Here is a 23,326-nt window from a genome sequence, read left to right as displayed (position 1 = left end):
GACCTGGAGAAAGGGACTTGGTGCTTCTGAGCCAGTTTTCACAGCTGAAAACCAGAACACCAGTAAAGATTAGGTGGTCCCTGACCTCTGGGCATCACCCTACCCAAGGCGGACCGGCTGCACGCAGACTCCCTTGGAGAAACACCTTGAACCAAGAAAAGCCTTTCTCCAGTGGGGATGCCAGGCCCCTGACAAGCAGGATAGGAGAGGGCTTGGCTGGGGGCTTTGGGGCAGTGCCCCCCAAGGGCCAGCTGCCCCTTCTACTGTGGGACAAGGACCCGACCACTCGACACTCTCAAATCCAAACCCAAAGGTGAACTCAGCCTCACCTGCGCCTTCCAGTGCTTTAGCACAAGAAGAGCTCTCACTGTCCTTGACCTCCAACACCAGCTTCGGTTGAACAAGCGGAAGGACTCCAGCAGGTGTAACCCCGAGAGCCGGGGCTACTGGGTCACATAGATGAATTTCCAGAACGTTTAAGCCAACAGACTCCCGTGTGTCTTCCAGAGCAGGTAGGACCTCCCGACCTGAGCTGAGGTCAGAGAGGTCCGCGAGTGCACACACGAGACCCAAGCCCCCAGCCCTGGTCGACAGCCTGCCAGCCACTGAAGGGCCCAGGGTGAGGCAGGTGAGCTGGGCACGGGCCAGGAGGCTGGGGAGAGAAGGACCGCGGTCTTCCCGGTGAGAGGCCACGGTCATCACCGGCCTGGCTCCCTGAGGAGCCCTCAAATCACGAGCCTTGCTGGTTGTCCTGGACATCTGGGGACTGGGCTCAGGGTCCACCCAGCGGGGGCTGGTGGGACTTCCTGACAAGGCAATGATCTCATTTATTTTTACTTTTCAGGGTTGCCCCCATCAAAGGGAAGGCTCGTTTTAACCAGTGGCCACTAAAAATAAATATTGAAACACCACATCTGTGTGGCTGAGCCAGGCCCGCCCCGGGCCTCAGAGGCACGCCGTCGCCCTCGGCCGGCTGGGACGATGACACTCTCGTGCCCCCCAGCACTGGAGGGGCCAGGCCCGGCCTAGAAGGAGGACCAACCCTGTGATGTCCACACACATCCCTATTTCCCAGCATCTGGGGAAAACAGTGACTGGTGAGGAAAGAAGGTCAGAAGGAGACCAAGAGAGGAAACGCCTCTCCAGAGCCTTCTTCCCCACACTGGAGTGTGGGCGGCCCTGCGAGAAAGGCCCTCACGGCCCACCGCATCCTTGGTCTGCTCCAGCGGCGTGGGGCCCCACTGAGACACCAGACACCACGGCCCTGGCCACAGCCCAGGCCACAAACCACACACGGCAGGGGGTCCTGGGGGCAGGGCCAGCCGGGCCCTCCAGCTGGGACAAGGCCAGCCCCGGAGAGAAGGAAGTCCTTACCCTGCCAGCAACCTTCTGCTGATTTCCAACTCTGGGATGTCCAAAGGCAGCTTTACTGTTAGGAGGCCTGGCGGTGGGGGCGGGAAGGCCCCGCGTCAGCAGCTGGAATGAGAGATGGAATGAGAGAGAGACAGAGACAGAGACAGAGACAGAGCAAAGAAAGACACACAAAGAAGAGAGAGAGAGATAGAGAGAGAGACCTCTAACTCTCAGACAGGATAAGGGCAGCCAGATCTCTCTGGTGACAGAGCACGGTCAGGTGGTTTAGTTCCCTCCTGAACTCCTGGGCTCCTGAGCTGCCCTCCTGCTGGACAGGCTCCCCCGCTTGCGTGTGAGCAGAGCTCCCCGCTTCCGAGGCCCGGCTCCCCTCCCCTCGGCTGACCGTGCTCTGGAGGGCATCCAGGGCCACCTTCTCTCCAAATGAAGCTGGACCTAGAGTCACACGGGGGATGCAAAGAAGCCACTGCTCCCCGGGTTCCTATAACCTTGGTCTGCGCTATGAAATAAGGCTTTCGGTAAGTCTGTGACTATGTTGTGAATAGTACGAATGATTTCCACTGTATTTGTGTGGGTTAAAACCCTATCAGTTTGTTCATACACTCAGAGTATGAACAATGCTTGCACATCTTATTTTGTCTGAACTCTTTCTTCTTCCTCCCTCCCTTCCTCCCTCTCTTCCTCCTTCCTTCCTTCTTTTTTTAATATATTGAAAGGCTCCAAAAGCAAGAGTGACCAGGACTTGCCTCCACCGGAGGTCACCTGGAGGCTAGTGTGGCTTCTTTTTTTTTTTTTTTTAAAGATTTTATTTATTTATTTGAGAGAGAGACAGAGAGAGAGCATGAGAGGGGGGAGGGTCGGGAGGGTCAGAGGGAGAAGCAGACTCCCTGCGGAGCAGGGAGCCCGATGCGGGCCTCGATCCAGGGACTCCAGGATCATGACCTGAGCCGAAGGCAGTCGCTTAACCAACTGAGCCACCCAGGTGCCCTAGTGTGGCTTCTATAAGTACGCCCCCCCCCCCCCCCACTGAGAGTATGACAGGCCCCGGGACCTAGGGTAGCCCCAGGGAAAGCCCTGTACCCCTAAATGCTAAGATCTTTGAGCCCTCTTGCTCCTTAGAAGTCACTGGAATCAGGGACCCTGAATGGCAGGGGAGCCCGGGGAGCCAGCTGGCTATGGCACGTGAGAGGTCCACCTGGCTGGGGCTGAGCAGCCAGGAAGAAAGGGGATCCAAAGCCGGTGCTCTGCCCACCTGAATGGACTGGCCCAGGTTCCCAATGCAGAGCCCACTTTGGGGAGCAGGAGTTGGACACTAAGGGAAATGTGGCATTCCTTTTTTTTTCTTTAATACTTTATTTATTTATTTGCCAGAGAGAGAGAGAAATAGAGAGCAAGCACAAGGAGGGGGAGGGGCAGAGGGAGAAGCAGCCTCTCTGGGACTCAATCCCAGGACCCCAGGATCATGACCTGAGCCAAAGGCAGATGCTTAACCGACTGAGCCACCCAGTACCCCCCGCCGGATGTGGCATTCCTGTTGCTTGTCCCTGGCCCTGATCTAGCTGGATGTTATTACTGAAGGCATTTTTTTTTTTTCTGTCTTCGTTCACCCTCTGAGAACATCTTGAGAGAATTGCAGTGACAGGCAATAGTACGCCTCTCTCATCCCATAATAAAACATGTGTACATATTTTATCCCATTTGATGTTCACAACAGACCCACTTCTCACACCAAATGCTTTCCTGCTGCAGGACATTTGCACATGCTCCTCCTCCTGCTTTAAATTCTCTTCCCCATGCTGTATTCCCTTCATTCGGGTCTCTATCAAATGTCCCTTCTCTGAAAAGCCTTACTCTACAACCATATGTAATCCATGTGTAATCCACAATTTCCTTGTTCTTAGAAGATACACACTGGTGTAGTTAGAGATTGTTGTGAATTAAAAATGGTTACAGATTCTTTGAAGGTTCTTTGCAGCTTCTATCAAAAGACATAGTCTATTTCCACACCCTTCTAATAGATGCCAACTTGTAAACTTGCTTTGAGCAGTAGAGTGTGGCACAAGGGAAGCCATGTGACTCCAAGCAAGAACTCAAGGGACCTTGCCGCTTCCACTCTCATTCCTTTGGAACTCCTTATGAGGAAGGCTGAGCCCACCTGCTGCAGAGGGCATGTGGAGGAGAACCAAGGCACCAAGCCAACAGCCCAACCAACTACCAGGGTTGTGAATGGGGCCACCTGTTGACCCGTTTAGGAAGAATTTTTAACTGAAACATGAGAGAAGAGTTAACGTCTGCAACTTACATTTTTCAAAACAAGAAGAGGGGGACCAGCAGAAATAAAGCGTCAAATAGCTACATCTATGGTCAATGGATTTTTCACCAAGGGAGGCAACACAAATTGATGGGGGAAGGAAAAGTCTTCAAAAAATAATTTTGGGACAACTGTATATGCATCAGCAAAGAAATGAAACTGGACCCCTAACTCACACCAAATAAAAAAATTAGCTCAAAATTGATCTAAAAGCCAAATGTGAGAGCTAAAGCTAAAATACTCTTGGAAGCAAACATAGACATAATCTTGATCTTGTATTAGGCAAGGGTTTCTTAGATATGATACCACAAGCAACAAAATAAAAAAATAAATCAATTGGACATCATCAAAATTAAATATTTTTGTGTTTTAAAGCACACCATCAAGAAAGTGAAAAGACAACCCAAAGAAAGGGAAAAATATTTGCAAATAAAATGCCTGATAAGGGGCTTGTTTCTGGAATACATAAAGAATTCTAAAAACTCAGTAATCAGACAATCTTAATTTAAAATGGCAAAGAATTTGGATAGATATTTCCCCAAAAGAGACATACAACTGGATAATGAGTATTTGTACAAAAACATGTACAAAATGATACTTGACATGATTAATTATTAGGGAAATGCAATCAAAACCACAATGAAATTCCACATTAGAATTACTATAATTTTTTTTTGTTTTTTAGAATTACTATAATTTAAAAAAGGCAGGGGCGCCTGGCTGGCTCAGTTGGTGGAGCGTGAGACTCTTGATCTTCGGGTCATAGGTTCAAGCCCCATGTTGGGTATAGAGATTACTTAAAAATAAAATCTTTAGTAAACAAATAAATAAAATGTAAAAGGCAAATAATAAGTGTTTGCAAGGTGTAGAGAAAGTGGAACACTTACACTGCTGATGGGAATGGGAAATGATGCAGCCACCTTGGAAAACAGTTCAGTGATTCCTCAGAAAGTTAAACATAGAGTTATTATACGAGCCAGCAATTCCACTCCTAGATATATGCCCCAAAGAAATGAAAACATGTCCCCACAAAACCTTGTACATGGATCTTCATAGCAGCATTACTCATAATAGCCAGAAAGTAGGAATAACTCAAACATCCATCAACTAATGAATGGATAAACAAATATGGTATATCCATAAATGGAAAATTATTCAGCCATAAAAAGGAAGGAAATGTTGCATGCTACAACATAGATGGATCTTGAAAATATGCTAAGTGAAAAAGCCAGACACAAAAAGTCATATATTACATTATTCCATCTATATTAAATGCCCAGAATAGGCAAATCCATAGAGACACAGATTAGTAGTTGTCAGGGACTTGGGAGGGGAGGAATGAAGAGTGACTGCTAATAAATGGGGTTTATTTTTCAGGTAATGAAAATGTTCTAGGGGTGCCTGAGTGGCTCAGTTGGTTAAGCATCCAACCCTTGATTTTGGCTCAGGTCATGATCTCAGGGTTGTGAGATTGAGCCCCACATTGGGCTCCACAGTCAGCGTGGAGTCTGAGATTCTCTCTCTCCCTCTGCCTCTCCTCTTCCCCCAGCTCACGCACTCTTTCTCTCTCTCAAAGTAAATAAAATCTTTTTAAGAATGTTCTAGAACTAAATAATAGTGATGACTATACAACGTTGTGAATAATACTGAAAACCATTGAATTGTACACTTTAAAATGGTGAGTTTTATGGTGTGTAAATTATATCTCAGCAGAAAACCCCAAAACGTGTGAACAAGGTAAAACTTGGACAAATACTACATTTTCTGTAATATTTAATTTTCTTGATTTGTTCTTTAGTTTTATTTCTTCCTTCCCAAACTATATACTTTTATTTCCTTTTCTTGTCTTATTGCATTAGCTAGTACTTCCTATATGATGTTGAAAAGGAGTAGAGAGAAGGGACATCTTTGTCTTTTTCCTGATCTTGGTGGGAAAGCTTCTAGTTTCTCACCATTAAGTATGATGTTAGCTGTAGGTTTTTGTAAATATTTTTTATCAGGTTGAGGAAGTTCCCTTCTATTCATAGTTTACTAAGTTTTTATCATGAATAGTTGTTGGGTTTTGTCAAACGCTTTTTCTTCATATGATCAAGTGATTTTCCCTTTTTAGCCTGTTGGTGTGATGGAGTACATTAATTAATTTGCAAGTCTTGAACCAGCCTTGCTTACTTGGGATAAATCCCACTTGGTCATGTTGTATAATCCTTTTTATATATTGTTGTGTTTAATTTCCTAATAGCTTATCGAGGAATTGTGCATCTCTGTTCATGAGACATATTGGTCTGTAGTCTTCTTCTCTTGTAATGTCTTTGACGGTATGCCTTGTCACTTTTCTTGGTAGTTGGATATGATGTACCAGGTAAAAGGAACTGCCATAAATAAACCTTAGTAATGTGGTGAGATGTGTGGGGAGGGGAAGTGCTCTACAGTCCTAGAATTAGGTCTTAGTCTTCTAGTGAGCCTGTCTCTCTGGACGGTGAACCTCACAAGAGTGTCTCAGGATTTTTCTCCCCCTTAGGTGGGACAGGATGACTATAGTTTCTTAGAGTTGACTACTTCCCTTCCCCCAGAGCAGTTAGGCTCTGATAATGCCCCCAACAGCGTAGGTTCTGGTTAACTAGTTTACCCTGAAGGCAGGCCTCGTTAAGGAGAACAGAGTGCTCTGGCATATTTCAAAATGGTTCCTTTTCCCCTCCCCTGCCAGAGTTACGAGGGGATTTTTACTCTGATACTTTCTGTGGGAACCTGCTCAAGCTCCTGGAGGTCAGTCTCAGGTCAACACTGTGGGGGACGCTCTGTGATTGTGGCCCTTGGGGGTTTTAATTCTCAGACTTGTCCACACTGGGCCTCCAGCTGTTCATCAATTACAGTTCACATTTTCCTACCCCAGCACGGGTTCCCGCTATGGTTTCCAGTGACAAGTCTCTGCTCTGGGAAGCCGTGACTCTGTGTATTCACCTCTGTCTCTCCAATCTTGGAGGCAGCGATTTGCCTTATGCCCTCCGCTCTCCTATGGATCCAAGAAGAGTTGTTGATTTTTCCCTTTGTTCAACTTTTTACTTGTGAAGACAGAGTGGTGACTTCCAAATTCCTTACCTGTGGAACCCTGTTCATTAGTTTTAAATTAATAACTTAAAAAGATGTTTGAATTTTAAAGATATTATTCCAATTTAGCAAAATAGTTCATATATGAACTAAAATTTGCACTCACCTTGCAGTTTGCACTCTCCTTGCAGTTTGCACTTATGTTATACTGTTTTGAATTTTAAATACAAATAAAATAGTGGTCACCCAGAATGGCAGAATTAAAGTAACTCAGATTCCATTATCTTCATCTTTCCAATCACTCTACTATCACTATTTTGTCAAATCTCCTGTTAATGAAGGAATTCATAGTACCCCAGGGTTAGAGACATGAGCTATGCCCACAGTGGCCTTTTCCCTCTCACGACTTACTTTATAAAGCCCATTTCTGGGCCAACGGTATATGTAGGAGTTCTCCAAATGAACTTTCATATAGAATACAAAATTTATGAAAAGATAAGAAATAAAATCACACTAATATGTAGCATATATACTCACTAACAAACCATTGTTTAGAATTCAACCAATAAAATATCTTCCCTGGGAGGATTATTTTATCACACCAGGTTATAAAAACAGCAGTCCGACTTGGTGGATTTCATTATTGTCCTGTTTTCTACAGATATCCCCCTCCCGACTTTATTGATTAAACCCAGGCAGACACAGACAGTCCCCATCCCTCTGCCCTTGGTTCACCGCCTATACTCTCTGCTCCCCAATAGTTCTTATTTTAGTCAACCCTCAGGAGAAACTCATGAGCTAGATATTATCATCCCCGTGTTACAAATGAGGAACGACAGGCCCAGAGAGGTGAGTGGTTTGTGCAGGGGCTAGGAGGGATCAGAGCCTGAAGCCAGTTCTGCTAGACCCCAGTTCTCAGCCACTTTTGTTCAGGGCCTAGCTCCCCACCTGTGGCACCCCGCCCAGACTGGCCTCTCTCATTGCTGCCATTGATCAGTCTACTCACCACACTTCCACTGTCAGACTCCCCCCAGCTGAGCCGTGCTCTCCAGGAAACTGTCCTCAGCTCAGTGTCTGCTATTGGCCTGGCTAGAACCTGGGAATTCCTTCACACTAAGGTGCCCAGAGCTGATAACAGGCTCCTTTCCTGGGAGGCATTTGCCTTTAACAAAGGGAGTACTTCCCAATTAGCCAAAAGAATGCCTCTACTAGGTTGCTAGAATCATCCAACTACACATTACCTCTTCCTCCACATTACCTCAGGAGTAGTTGGCTCCCCAAACATGAGTTCTGCTTGAGGATACATCAAGAGAGAGACCCCCAAATCAGCTCAGCCTCAAAGAGCAGTTAGAGGAACAGTTACATGACATATACTCATGTGTCTGGTTATACGGAGCCAAGAAAGTCTAGCCTCTCCCCCAACTGGTACTAGCATCCAACAGCTCAGTCTCTGCCTCGTGAGCACAGACAGCCTCAGCAGGGCCTGGAGAAGAGGCTGTGGGAGGACAGAGCCTTACACACTCTGGGAGTGGGTCCTGTCCTTCTCAGTGCACTCAGATGCTTCCCTCTGGAGTTGCCAGATTTACCAAGCTTAACACATGTCAATTTTTTATTATTGTCCTCTGAGACCTCACGACTCATTACAATCCTTCTGCACAGACAGATGAGGAAACAGGCTTGAGAAAAATGTACATCTGTTTAAAAAAAAAAAAAAGTTTCAGATTCCACTTTATATCATCCAGGGTTTGCTTACAGGAAATAGAAACCACTCAAACAATTTTAAGCAAAAGGGGGTTTAGACAGGAAATTATGGGCTTACAATTTTATTGAAAGGGCTAGAGGAGCAGGCGTGGGCCAAGTCTGTTGGAGAGCTGCCCGGAACAGTGCCTGGGGACCAGCCGGCCCAGGGCTGGTGCCTCAGCCCTGCCAGCCAGGTGGGGGTTAGGAGGTCACCACTGCTGCCTCTACACCTGCCTCTTGACCCCACAAAAGGACTAAGTGGACCCTGGGATGCCGCTGCACCCAAAACAACCACCACAACTCTGCTTGCCAGCAGGAACAGCCAAAAGCAGCAAGGGGATGCTCTTGGCCTTGAACTGTAGTAGCGTGCAGCTAAGTGGCAGAACTGGTCATGTGCTGCAGCCAGCTCACACCAGCAAGAGTCAGGGGTACCCAGCAATCCCACCTTCACATTCAGTGGCATCATAAAATAGCTTAATTGAAATTGACCACCCCGGGAGTATTTATACCACGAAAATCAGCAAGCACCACAACAAGCCAGAGTGTACTTTTTATTTTATTTTATTTATTTATTTATTTATTTATTTATTTAGAGAGCTGGTTGTTAGGTATTTACCAGCACACCACTCTAGCTGCAAGGGAAGCAGGAAATGCATCTGTTCACTTTCCAGCCTTTGAAAGAGCACTAAAGGGAAGGTGGAAAGGAAGCTCCCTGCCAAGCCACTACCCATCACCCTCACTTCCGGGAAGGTGCCCTCCAGTAAACTCGCACATGTGTGAAATGACATATGACTGATGATGTTGCAGGGTTGTTGGTAATTGTGTTGAAGCAAAATTTCTTAGCACAAATGGCTCTTGAGCATACGTCGAAGTTTATTACCCTCCCAGCAAGGGAACTGGCAAGGTGACAAAACAGTGTGTTGGTTCAGAGAGGGTTTGGAAATTGTTGATGTGTATCTGCAGCAGGGAAAGAAGGCTTGCATAAGCAGCTCATTAGGAAAAGAGGCAGCTAATAAAGGCAAGATTACGGTTTCCATTTACCACAATCATTGACACTTCTGTATCGGCCGCAACCAAAGAAATTCCAGGCCCAATAATCTTAGAGGCCATTTCTGGAGACACCAGCTGTTCATCAGAAATAACAAGAGACACATCCAAGACACCCTCCATCTATGGCTGTTAATTAGACACACACAGTTACATAGTTCCGTGGCCCCGCAGAGCTGGATGAGGGTCAGTGAGCCCCGAGGGGGCAGCAAGCATGTTGAGCAGAGGTCAGACTGGAGCGCCAAGCAATCAGGTCCTGCTTTGTCACCTTGGCCAACACGACCTTCTGGTTCCAAGATGCGGAACGTGCAGGTTGCCTAATCCTTGGTTTTGTCTTTTATTTGATCATAACTGAATACGGAAATAAGCTATATGGACTGAATTGCATTCCCCCCAAAATTCATAATCCCCAATAGGACTGTATTTGGAGGTGGGACCTTTAAGGAGGCAATTAAGGTTAACTGAGATCATTAGGGTGAGGGCCTCAGCCAGTAGTCTTGGTGTCCTTATAAGGAGAGAAAGGGACTCAGAGCTCACTCACTCTCTACCTTGTGAGGACACTGAGAAGGTGACTGCTTGCAAGCCAGGAAGAAAGCCCTCCCCAGGCACCGACCCTGATGGCACCTGGATCTTGGACTTCCAGGCTCCGGAACTGAGAGGAAATTGATGAGCGCTGTTTAAGCCTCCCAGTCTGTGGTATTTTGTTACAGCAGCTGGAGCAGATGAATTCATGAGCTAAATGTCCATTATTAGGGACCAGGTCAAATAAATTATAGTGTACCTCTCCAGGGCCACACTGAATACCACACTGGTACCTCCCAGGAGTTGTGCAAAGAGCAATACTCTCTCCTACATTGAAATACTATGCAACCATTAAAATGAAAGAGGCAATTCTAGAAGCATCGTTTAACATAAATGGAAAACGGAAGGGACAAATTGTGATGTATATGGTAGGCAGCCATTCAGGTTAAAAGTGGTCAAAGGAATCTATAAATGTACTTACTTAACTAAGTGAAATTATCTCTAGAAAGATACCCAAGAAAATGAGTCCAAGAAAAGGGTTGGCCTCCAGCAGAGAGTAGCTGGAAGCAAGGATGGGAAAGGAGATTTTTACTATATGCCTTTTGATACATTTTGAATTTTGTACCAATGTACAACTATTGCCAATTTAGAAATTTTTTTTTTTTAAATGGTTGTAGAAATGTAATACACTGGCTATGGGAATGTGATATTTGGCCAGGGAAGAGCAGAGGTTGGGCTGGAAGAATCAGAGCACCACCCTACGTGCCTGTTTTTCTGCGGGAATTAACTCTGGACTTCGTGGCACTCAGGGGCCTGGGGCCTATTCTGACCTTGAGAGAGTCGCTCATCCCCATGGGTCAGTGTCCTCCTGCGTGACCACCCAGCCTGGGGAACACACATAACCGACGCATGAATGCACAAACCCAGGTGTGAGTTGGGCTCTCTTCCCAAGCGAGGCAGGGACGCAGGTGCTCATTGCAGTGTGGCCCAGATTGGACCCCAAACCAGACACTTCTATAACCCCCCACAAGGCATCCACAGGAAAGCCACTTCTGATCTCCACGTGAAGGAGAACCAGGCCTGTGGTACTACTGGTCAGTAAGAGTGGTAGAAATGTGGGCTCTGGAGCCCTTGCTTGGCTTGGTCCATCCCTTGCCTGTGTCTAACCTTGTCCCAAGGGACAAGCCTGGTCCATTCTAAATGGTGCTGTGGGGACCAGAGGGGAAACAGCCCCTGGAAGGGATGGCATGTGCCTGCACAGAGAGACTCGTAAATGCTGACCACTGCTATTCCTCGGCTTCAGCTCTGGCCCAGAAAGGCCAACAGAGCTGCTCGATGGCGCCCCTGTGACTAAAACGTAAAGGCTTATTCAAAGGAACAGATGGCTTACCCTCAGGAGTGGGCAGGTCTCTCTGAACGTGTATGAAGATGCCCTTGGCTGGCCTGGCTGGGCCCAGTTAGGGAGGCCTGACTCCGCTGCAGCCCCCAGCATGGCCCCTCTTCCCTTCCTCCTGTCTTTCCCCACATGGAGCCTGTTCTCCTCCCCTTGTGGTCCCCACTCCATGCCCAGGCAGAAGCTCCCCTTGCTTCTGAGCTCCTGGAGCTGCCTGGAGCGTGAAGGGAAGTGAGTGCTGAGGGCAGGCAGGGAGGGGACAGATGCAGTGTCCTTGCCTGGCCTGTTCCAGCAAGCTCATCAGCTCCAACCCTTTCCCCCTCATCGGGCCATGTCATTCCATGAAGGCCCCTCGTGGGAGGTGTGTTGTGACTGTGCCTTGTCCATCAAGGAAATGCCGGTGAGGCTCAGCCAAGGCCGCCGAGCCTCTCTCACCTAAGTACCCCCACTGAGACAGGAACAAAGTGACAGGTTACGGCTTCCAGGGTCTGTGCTGATCCCAGACCCCCACCCTCACTGTCCCTCACCTCCCACAATCTTGCCTGGCTTGGTCCTCATGGCAGCCCTGAGGTCAAGGATAAGGACGCTAAAGATAAGGGCCATGGGTCCAAGTGACATGGGGGGGGGGGCACAGACCCCCACACCTGGGGCTGACGAGGGGGTGACTCTCCACATCCCAGCAGCCCAAACCTGGTCACTATGTCCTAGAGAAAGGCTCTGGCCAGCCCCACCACAAAGCAGCCAGGCTGGCCGGCCCGGCCCAGGCCCCACCCAGCACCACAGAGGACCTGCTCCACCAGCAGCAACTCTTCCTTTATTCATGAAATATTCTCCATTTGCTCTTTTCAACGTCCCTGTGCTCCCTGACCTTTCCCCTCTGCCCTCCTCCACCCCAGCCTCATGCTCCTGCTTGACAGGCCCCCAGTGTTCCAGGGTCTGGGTCTGGCTGAGCCACAGCTGCTGGGCGCCTCCAACACCTCACCTCTGCCAGGGCCTCTCAGCCACGTTTCTAATTCCCTGACACTTGGGCCATGAGGTGGGAGGGGGCAGCTGGTGCCCAGCAACTGCGGGCTCCCAGGCCACCTGGGGGGAGGGAGGAATAGGGAGGGGCTGCCCACTCAGGCCTGGCCTGCCCCCAGGGAGCTCCTGCCAGGGTGCCCAGAGCTGCCAGAGGAGCGAGGAGTGGCCAGCAGGGCCAGGGCTGGAAGGGGCCTTTCCCAGGCCGGATGTTTCTAAAATCTGGCCTTGAAAGGTTCCGACACAATCCCTCCCCAGAGATGGGCCTGCCCAGTGTTCCTTTAAGAGAAACAAGAGGACCAGACCATTTCCCCAGAGCCTGGGAGGTACGGCTGGGGCTCCTCTGTGAACGTGATTCCCCTTCTCGGCTCTCCGCTGTGACCTCCTCAGTGGTGGACATCTGTAGGGGAAGTGGTTACGGACTGGCATGGCCTGACAGCTGATCGTATGGTGAGGAGTGGCCCTTCAGGTTGCACTTTTTTTTTTAAGAGTTTATTTATTTATTTATTTGAGAGAGAGAGAGAACGTGAACAGGGGGAGGGGCAGAGGTAGAGAGAGAGAGAATCCCAAGCAGACTCTGTGCTGAGCGTGGAACCCACACAGGGCTCGATCTCACGACCCTGAGAGCACAACCTGAACCAAAACCAAGAGTCGGATACTCAACCAACTGAGCCACCCAGCGCCCCCAGGTTGAACTATTTTTAAATCAAATTTATTGAGGTGCACTTTATATACAATAAAATTTGGCTTTTTAGGTTTACAACCTGATGCTTTTGGACAAGTGCATAGTCATGTAACCACCACCCCAATCTAGATAAGGAATATCTCCATTGCCTCAAGAGGTTTCCCGTGTCCCATTGTGGTCAATATCCTTCCCCCATCCCCAAACCTGACAACTGCTGGTCTCTTTTTCCATCCCCAGAGTTTTGCCTTTTCCAGACTGTCATAGAATTGGAATCATAGAACATGTGGGTCTAGTTCTTTTCACTTAATGTTTTTGAGCTTCATTCATATCACTGCGTGCTTTGGAGCGCCCTTGTGGATACATCGTGCTTTGTTCATCCATTCACCAGTTGATGTACATTTGGGTTTTTCCACTTCATTGCCATGGCAAATAATGCTGTCGAGAACGATCATGTATACCCTTTTTTGAGGACATATGTTTTCAACCCCAGGGTGAACATCTAGGGGTAGGATTACTGGTCATATGGTAGGTATATGTTTACCTTTGTAGGAAGCAGCCGAACTGATCTCTACAGTGGTTTTACCACTTTATGTTCCCACCAGCAATGCATGGGAGTTCCAGTTCCTCCACATCCTCACCAGCACTGAGTGCTGTGAGAGTTTTTCATTTTAGCTGTTCTAACAGGTGTATGGTGGCATCTTATCATGGATTTATTTTGTGTTTCCTTAACAATTAATGATGTTCCATCTTTCCATGTGCTGATTGGCTATCTGTGTATCTTCTTTGATGAAGTATCTGCTCAAATTTTCCCCCCACCCCTGTACCCCACTCTTTAAAAGGTTTGTAAAACTGTCAAAAGGACTCTCTAGCATTTGGGGAAATGAGCACACTCGTGTCATGAACACAGCTCTGAACTCTGGCCAGGGAAGGTCCCGTTTATTCAACAGAGGGGTCTCAGCTCAGGGCTGTGAGTGTCCACATGTCATGCTCTCTCCTGACCCCCAAACTCACCTCACAGGCTGTACTAAAGTGAGATCCTCCCACAGGCTATGCCCTGCCCTTCTGGTGGGCAATGCCCACAGGGGCCCAGAGGGGGAGAAATGCAGAGTTTCCTGAAAAAGTAAAATAATAGTACCTGTAAAGATGAATTAGGACAGGGGATGCCTGGGTGGCTCAGTCGGTTAGGCATCTGACTCTTGGTTTCAGCTCAGGTCATGATCCTTTTGCCCCTCCACTTGCTTTTTCTCTTTTTAAAATAAATAAATCTTTTTTTAAAAAGATGAATTAGGACATACATATAAAGCATTGAGTCAGTGCCAAGCAAACTGCTAGTGCTCATTAAGTGTCAATGTTTGTCATTATTATAATCTACTAATTCAGGATTTCACTGAACCTGAAGTCCAGGCCCCCAAGTTAGAGACCAAGGCTGGGAGGAGGTCTTTCAGGTGTCACAAGCCCCCCAGACCTGTCCATCTCTGCAGAGTGGGGCTCAGCTCCCACGCACTGCCCACAGGATACGCTCCCCACTCCCACAGCAGAACTCTGAGGGTTTCTGTTGGTGTCACTTGGTGTCACCTGCCCTCTTCTAGCAGCCTCAAGCAGTCCTCCATCCTGCACACACACAGACGGGCCTCATGTGTCTGTCCCTCAAGGAGGACCACCTCATCCCAGATGCACCAGATGCATCTTCCAGGAAGAAGTCACTGTCATTCCTCTGAACTCCTAGGTCAAGCATCTCCTGAGTAGTGTCCGTGGCCAGTGAATGTGGGGCAGAGACCAAGGCCTGGGCACTCGGGAGTAGGGAGCAGCCGTCTTAGCTGGCACCAGGAAGGGTGGATAGCGCTCGGGAGAGAGGACACAGAGAGGGCAGGGCCGAACCGCTAAGCAGAGGACTTGGGTCTCCTTCTGGGCCAGAACAGGAGAGGATGTGAGCAGGCAGCTGGGCGGCAGTGCAGGGGCGGGGTGGAGGGGCAGCATGGGGCCTGGGGTGGGGTATGGAAAGAATGCGTGGGTTCAGGAGAAGCCGCTCCCAGCTGTGGGATCTTGAACAAGTCCCCAGGCTCTCTGAGCCTGGCTTTTCTCCTCTGTGAAGTGGGACTCACAAGCCAGCCTGCTGGGAGTCAAGTAGCCCACAGCTGTGATGTGCTGTGTGAGCCAGGAGGGGACGCAATACAGAAAGTCCCCTCGTTTGTGCCAGTGAAGGTGGAAGGGAACGTGCAGGGATGTGATGGGGACCCATCTGGACAGAAACATCTAACACCCTGGCACACGCAGCACCTCCTTCATATGATTCCCTGCTCCACACACATTCCAGATTGCTGGACCTCCTGTTTTATGTTTCTGATTCCACAGGTTTCTGATACAAGGACAGACCAAGCCAGGCACGCGCACGTGCACATCTATGCACAGGCACGTGCACGCACACACACACACACACACACACACACACACCCCCCAAACCCTTGCTTCCTCCCCGCCATCAGTAGCAGAGTGCACTGGGTCCTGTTCTTCTACACTTAGTACCCATATGCTCAGCACCCCAAGTGAAGAGTGTGTGGGGGGGGGTGTGCGCGTGTGCCCGTGAGATCAGTTCTCAGCATATGTGTTGCTCCAACTTGCTTTTGTCACCTAACACCAGGACTTAGGAAGGACCTTGTTCTGACCAGACTTCAGAACATCCTCTGTAGGCAGGTGCCAAACTTCACAGAGCCACGCCGCCGCTGGGCGGTGTTTGGGTTATCTCAGACCTCACTCAAGACAAAGAAAGACTGAGAAACAATAATGACAGATTTCTATAGTATCTTTATTTCATAAACTGTCCAGAGGTAGCAGGGATGTTCTTCCAGGTTCGGAGACTGAGAGGTCCAGAGGCCGCACCATGGCCACCCGCCAGAGGGTAGAGTCAGCCTCCAGGGTCCTGCCCGCCACTATCAAAGGAATCATCTCTGCTCAGGGGAAGGCATCTCTCAGGAACCCAGTCCCCGACACTGTGGATTGCCCCTGGACCCCTGAGCCACATGCATAACCAGACTTACTGTCCTCCATTCCCAAAGACCCACAGAGGGGTCTGGGAAGCTGGGGCAGGGACCCTCAACCAGGGCAGCTCTTCATCAGCTCAAAGAGGGCTTGATCTCTTTCCCAAAGGGCTGATGTGCTTTTGTGATTGCCAAGATAAAGGTAGTGTGATACTTTGGTGCCCTGTGAATACCCCAGTCCCCAGTAACCTCTCACTAAATGGTTTCAGCTTCCACCGATGGTCCTGGCCTGAATCAATTACACACTGAGGGTTGCAGGTCAGTGACTTTCTGATTCCCTCCCTCTTTCTACATTATCTGACATTCTCCCGTGAAGAAGAACTTCCCTTACTCCCTGGGATGGACAAGTGCTTCTCCAAACAAAGTGCCATGCCCTCCTCTCATGGTGGGAAATGGGCCTTCCTTCCTTCCTTCCTTCCCTCCCCCCTTCTTTCCTTCCTTGTCTTTTTCTTTTCTTTTCTTTTCTTTTTTTGATGATCACAATGGGCCTATGATTTGTATGTATTGTTTTTTGTGCTCAATTATGGTCACTGTGCTTTTCGATGTCCCAATTATCCCAGAAATCTTTGAGCACTTGCTTGCTTTCTGGCACAAGATGTCCCAGGTCTGCTTCATGCTGCTCCTGCCCCAGACCTAGAATCAGCTGGTCTCCCAAAGAGCCTCAGGTCCCCAGCATGGGAGCGGGATTTAGAACCCAGGATCCTTACCTCCATGTGCTCACTGCTTCGAAGGTGACCCACTTTCCTTTACAGAAGAAAGATCTGACAGCAGAGAGGGGCTGGGGCCTGCCACTTCCCACAGATAGCTAGGGCAGAGCGGGGACTAAGCTTCCAGCCTCCCAACTCTCCACAGACTCTCTGGGGTGGGGAGAGGTTGCTAGGTTGGTCAGTTCCAAGCATACAACCTGGAACTCATGGTCCTCCCCAGGGAGGCCTCGTGAGAGTCCTCTTCATATACTTGGTCTCAGCCCTGCAGTCAGGGCCTTAAACCCAGGTGACGAGTAATTTCAAGGGCACTGGAAAATATCAGACACCGAAATCGAGCTGCCCACCCATTAGCTGATGCCTGAAATTCCACCATTCATTCCTAAATGTAGAGTAGATCCCTGTTTATGTACAACCTCCCTGAGGAGCTCACTTTAAGTGTTCAGGTGTTCCTGACATCACCAATGGGACAGACAACCCTGAGGTGCCTGGGCCCTGAGGTTGGGAAGAGGGGCCACACTGCATTGGGGAGGAGCCTGAGGACTTACACAGACTTTGGGGACTGTCTAGGTCTGGGCCCCACTTCTCAGACATGTGTCACAATCTGGCAGCCCCAGCCCTCCACCCACCCACTGCTCTAGAAAAAAAGTACATCACCCCCTGCAACCTCCAAGATCCCCACAGGGCTCCTGGGGCTAGATGCAGAACCCCCAGCTTTATGGCTCTAATACATTGAGCTCATGATGGTCAATGAAGAAATCCATGTGTTTTCTTTTCCCTGGTAACCCCTTAGCCTTCAGGGCCTACCAAAGCACCAAAAAAAAAAAAAAAAAAAAAAAGGAAATGTAAATCTTTGACAGAGTAGAGAGGCAGGGAGTGAAAACATCAAGCCAGCCAAGAGTGGTGGTAGGCGGAGTGCAAGTGCGTGTGTGTGTGTGTGTGTGTGTGTGTGTGTGTGTAGGGGGGTGTGTTAGGAGGCCTGATTCAAGCTGCATCTACTTTGAGGAGTAGGCCCCAAAAGACCTCAAAGGGTCTATAACCTTTGAGATGGGCTCACCCCACCCCTCCACTCTGCCCTTCCCACCTGTTCCCTGTGGGATCCAAATACATTTCAGGCCAAGAAGGTTCTTTCTCATTAACAGAATGAGGAAAAGGAAAATTGGAAAATTGTTTTCAATTCACACAGAGCTATTTCTGTTTGTGACAGGATACTACTTTGACATATTAATCAAAGGGCTTTGTTTTCTGTTTGGGGGCTTTTTGTACATTATGCTACTCCGTCATTTAGCCCATTCAGACAGGGGGTTATTTTAGACTGGGGGTCCTCAGGGTGGGGGCCACGCAGCAGAGAACAGAGCATGCGTGGGTAGGTTTTGGCATCCACTGCAGGCTGCTGAGACTCAGGAAGAGGAACAGTAGGAGCCAAAGCTTAACATTGGAAGGGCCCAGCTCTTTTGAGAGAGAAAGTTTTGGTTTTCTGTTTTAACTTTGGTCCAAAAAGGCCCAGAGGACAAGGGTTAGACCATAAAAAGGAAAGAATGCATTCAAAGCCAGTCCTGCCACCTAGAAGAAGCTGGTCCAGGAGGGCAGAAGCGGGGAGGTGGGAAGCAGGAGTGGCGGCCACTCTGAGACCCTCAGCGCAGGTCAAGATGGTGCACGTGTTGGAGACGCATGGCTGGAGCTTTGTGGAGTCCGGAGAGGACAGAAGAGAGTCAGGCCTGGTAAGCCTTGCCCCGCCAGGATTTCCCACCATAGCAGGTGAGCTAGCATGCTTAAACATGGGGCCCAGGCCACCTCTGGCTTTCTCCTCCATCATTCCTGATGGTGGGGTGTGAGGGGTGCTCCAAGCAGCAGATGGAGAAAAGGGGAAGGAGAGCAAAAAGCCACCCCATAAACATGTCTTCAGGATATTCCGCAATCACTGCCCGACAGGACTTCTGCTTTTACCCTTTCCACGAGAACAAAGACACCCACCTGAGTGTCACAGAAGCTGAGCCCACGTGGGGTCTTATTTCAGGAGGCCATGAGCCATCAGGAGATGCTCTGAGCCCGGCCTGCGAGGCTCCAGTCTATGCCACACAGTGAGGTGCACCTGAGCCCCCAAGGCTGTGCCTGTCAACATCTCTGCCCTAGTGATATCTCTCCCCCTGCTCCGTCCCAGGTTCTCAGGCTTAGGAGGCAGGGGCCTCTCTGGTCTGGGACTCTTCCTTGAACGAGGCCATTTTACCAATAAGAGCTGACCCAGCCCACCAGAGCTGTGCTTCCTCAAATTGTTAGCCACTACTCGTCTTTGGCTATTGGCATAGAAATTTAAATTAATTAAAATCAAATAAATTTTGGTGCTCAACATCACGAATCCTCAGGAAAATGCAAACCCAAACCACAATGAGATGTCACCTCTCATATACGAGAATGGCTATCGTCAGAATGACAGGAGATGACCAGTGTTGACGGGGAGGTGGAGAAAAAGAGATCTGTGTGCACTCTTGGTGGGAATGCAAATTGGCATGGAAAGCAGTGTGGAGGCTCCTTGAACAATTAAACGTAGAATCACCATATGATCCAGCGATCCCACTTCTGGGTATTTACCTGAAGGCAGGGAAAACATTAACTCCAAAAGATATCTGTCCCCCCATGTTTACTGCAGCATTATTTACAAGAACCAACACATGGAAGCAACCTAAGTGTCCATCAAGAGATGAATGGATACAGAAAATGTGGCAGACAAACGCATGGGCACGCACGCACACACACACACACCGAATATCACTCAGCCATAAAAAGGAAGGAAAGCTTACCATTTTTGACAACATGGATAGACCTCTAGGACATTCTGCTAAGTGAAAGGAGTCAGATAGAGAAAGACAAATACCGTATGATCTCACTTATGTGTGGAATCAAAAACCAAACAAACAAAAAAACCAAACTCATAGATACAGAGAACAGATTGGTGGTTGCCAGGGTGGGGATGGGGGTGGGTGAAATAGGAGAAGTGGTCAAAAGAGACAAACTTCCGGTTATAAAAGAAGCCCTGGGGATGTAATTCACAGCATGGTGGCTATAATTAATACTACATTGCATATTTGAAAGTTGTTATGACAGTCAATCTTAAAACTTTTCATCATGAGCAAACAGTATTCGTAAGTACGTGTGGTGATGGATATTAATTAGATGCACTGTGTGATCATTTCTCCATATATACAAATATCGAATCATTATGTTGTACACCTGAAACTAATATAATGTTATGTATAATTATATCTCAGTAAAAAATAAACAAGAAAATTAAATAAATTTAAAAAGTCAGCTCCTCTATCACACTAATATTTCAACATTTTAAGTGTCCAATAGCCACATGGGGCTAGTGGTTACCATACTGGACAGCACAGACACGGAACAATCCATCATTGAAGAAAGTTCTATTGGCAGCACTACCCCAGAGGGATGAGGGCTCAGAGTCTTCAAGTTTCCACTTGGGGAACCATAGCAGTGGGCCCCGTTCACCCCTCCTGCTTCTTCCCTCACCACAATCCCTGCTTCTGATGACCAGAGCCACACCTTGGCCCCATCACACCGACCAATGGGATGGTGCGGGGGCCCAAAGGGAGGAGAGACCAGCAGGGACAGGAGGAAGACAGTCAAGGAGGATCGGGGTGCCGTTGGCCTCTGTGATGGCTGACTGGGCAAGTGGAAGCAAATCCCCTCTCTGCTGTCAACTTCCTCATCTACCCACCCACTCATCCATCCACCAAAACATCCACCCATCCGCCCTTCCATCTATCCACTCTTCCATCCACCCATGTAACCATCTACTAACCCATCCACCCACCCACTCATTCACCCATCCATCCACCTACCCATCCACCCATCTATTCATCCATCCATGTATCCATCTATCCATCTGTTCCATACTCCTGCTTCCAAGCATTGTGGATACAAAAACAAATGAGCCAGACTCCCACCTCAATATGAAAACAACTAGCAAGATAATAACAACAATGGCACGGCGGCTGTCAGTAATGGGACAAGTGCTCTGATAAATGTGGAATGAATGCCACATGGAGGAGACACGGTAAATGGTAAACACTGATGAGCACCGAGGAGTCCGGCCAGGGCCCTCCTCCCCTAGGAGAAGGTGCTCCCCAAGGTGGGCCGAGGCTGCCGATCCACATGCTGGGACTGGCCCCAACACCCTAAAGGAAGCTTGTGGGAGGCTGAGTGACCTCCCAGGACCTGTTTGGGACAGGCCACTTGGCCACGGTGGAGCCCTGGCCAGCCCCCCACCTGCCTGCCCTGTGGCTCCCACTCCCAGGCTGCCAAGTCTCCACCCCCACAAGGGGAACAAACCCAGGAACCCCCAAGGGGTGACCTCACCTGCAGAGGAGCCTGGCCAAGGCTGCTTTTTTGGCTTCAGGCCTCTGAAGGGAAGGGTTTGGAAAAGGTGGGCCTGGCTACAGTCCCAGCTCTCCCACTCTTGAGCTGGGGGGCTGCTCAGAGCTTCAGAGGCTCCGAATACAAAATGCAGACCCACTTGCCTTGCAGAACTGTGTGAAGATTACACACGGTGTGCAAAGGCCTATCTGGTGACTGGCATACACACGGTTACCATTTGAAAAGCGTTCCCTTTCCACTCTCACATGCTCTAATGCTATAAACTGGAGATTTGAGGCCCACAGGATTACTTCACAAGCCTGAACTAAACCATCCTGTACATGCTCTCCCACCTGTACTCAACAGGAAAAGGGCAACACATCATGAATCAAAACAACTTTGACCTGCCTGCGAGATCTGCTCCCCCACACACTTCACCTGAGTCTTTGGAGAATTTTCATCACTCATGTCAATGTGCCAAACAACCTGGAGGTCTGAGGCCTCCAGGGAGCCCGCCTTTTACAAGTGTGGGAATAGCCACGGAGCCTCGATTCATCGTGGGCGGGAGACGGGGCCTGTGCACACCTGAGGGCCAGCTGATTGGCGGCATTTCACTGCTGGTTTTTAAAAGGTTCAAGATCAGATCCATTTGTTGTGAATGCCGCTTGAGAGCCGAGTGGGCCACAGGGTTGGCCAAACCATTTCTCTCCCACAGGAACATCTCCTACAGGCAACATCTGCCCAAGCGTTCAGGCCAGATGAGTCGAGAAATATTTCTGGAGCACCTGGTGCTGGGCTATGTTTGAGGGACAGACAGATAATATTCAAACAATATGAATTTATGGCGTGCCTACTCTCCCAGGGACTCTGCCAGTCAGTGAATAAGACAAGGTTGGTCTCCCCCTCATGGGCCTGGTATTCAATTCGAGGAGCAGATAAGGAGACAGTCAAATAAATAAGATGATTACGGACCAGTAAGTGTTCAAGTATTGCAAAGAAAATAAACAGACTGAGATGACGGTAACACTAAGTGATCAGAGTCCTCTTTGACAGCATGCCATTTCAACTGAGGTAGGAAGGATGGAGAGTGAGCCAGTCGTGGGAAGAATGCAAGGGAAAACATGACAGACAGCGACTAGCATGTGCAAATGCCCTGAGGCAGGAAAGAAGTTGCCATGCTCAACCCCCTGAAAGACTAAGGCAGCTGGAGCAGGAAAAGAGAAGCAGGAACAGATAGCTGAGGCCACATAAGCCATAAGGAGTGTAGATTTTATTCTTAGATACATAGGAAGCTGTTGGAAGGCTTGAGACAGAGGAGCCATGCGCTCCCATGTAGGCTTAAGGAATGCCACTCTTCTGTTGTTGTGTGGAGAATGGACTGCACGAAACACAAGTGGAGCCGAGAGACCTATCAGGCAGCCTTTGGAGCCCTCCAGCTGAAAACTGAGGCCTACCTGGTTGACAGTGATGGTAGCAGGACAGAGGGAAGTGGAGAGAATTGGGATATTTTGAACACAGAGCCCAGGGCAACTTGCTGCTAGGGTAGATCTGAGGTTGGAAGGAAAGAAGGAGAATCAAGGATATCTCATACACTGCAGGCTTTAACACGGTGGTTCCAGTGGCTGAGATGGGGTACACCGACTGAGAGTGGATAGATAGATTAAAAAGGGAAACTGGGAGCTCTCCGGTGGATACAGAAAGTTTAGAGAGACCTGTGGAACAAGCAAACACAAGGGATCTAGGGGCGTTAGGAACTCAGGGGAGGGGTTTGGCCTAGAGATAGAAATGCAGCACCATCCACTCACAGTTGAAACAGGACCCCCTCAGATATAGAAGCGAGGAGAAGGAGGAGGAGGTGAGGAAGTGGACATGGCCCATGGGGTGACACCTGTCACATTTTCGGGCTGCCCCATACCTTGGGAACACTCGGGCTCTGTTTGCGAGACTTGCCCACCTTAAGTCTTGCGTCCCTGCAGTAGAGTGGAGAAAATCCTCTTCCTGGGCTCCTTTGCACGCAGGGCTCAATTACAGGACCTGCCTCCACCAATCAGATTCAACCTCGTGAGACATGAAAATCCCTTCCCA

Source organism: Neomonachus schauinslandi, chromosome 9, assembly GCF_002201575.2.
Source record: "Neomonachus schauinslandi chromosome 9, ASM220157v2, whole genome shotgun sequence".
Taxonomy (NCBI): Eukaryota; Metazoa; Chordata; class Mammalia; order Carnivora; family Phocidae; genus Neomonachus; species Neomonachus schauinslandi.
This window is presented reverse-complemented; position numbering follows the sequence as displayed.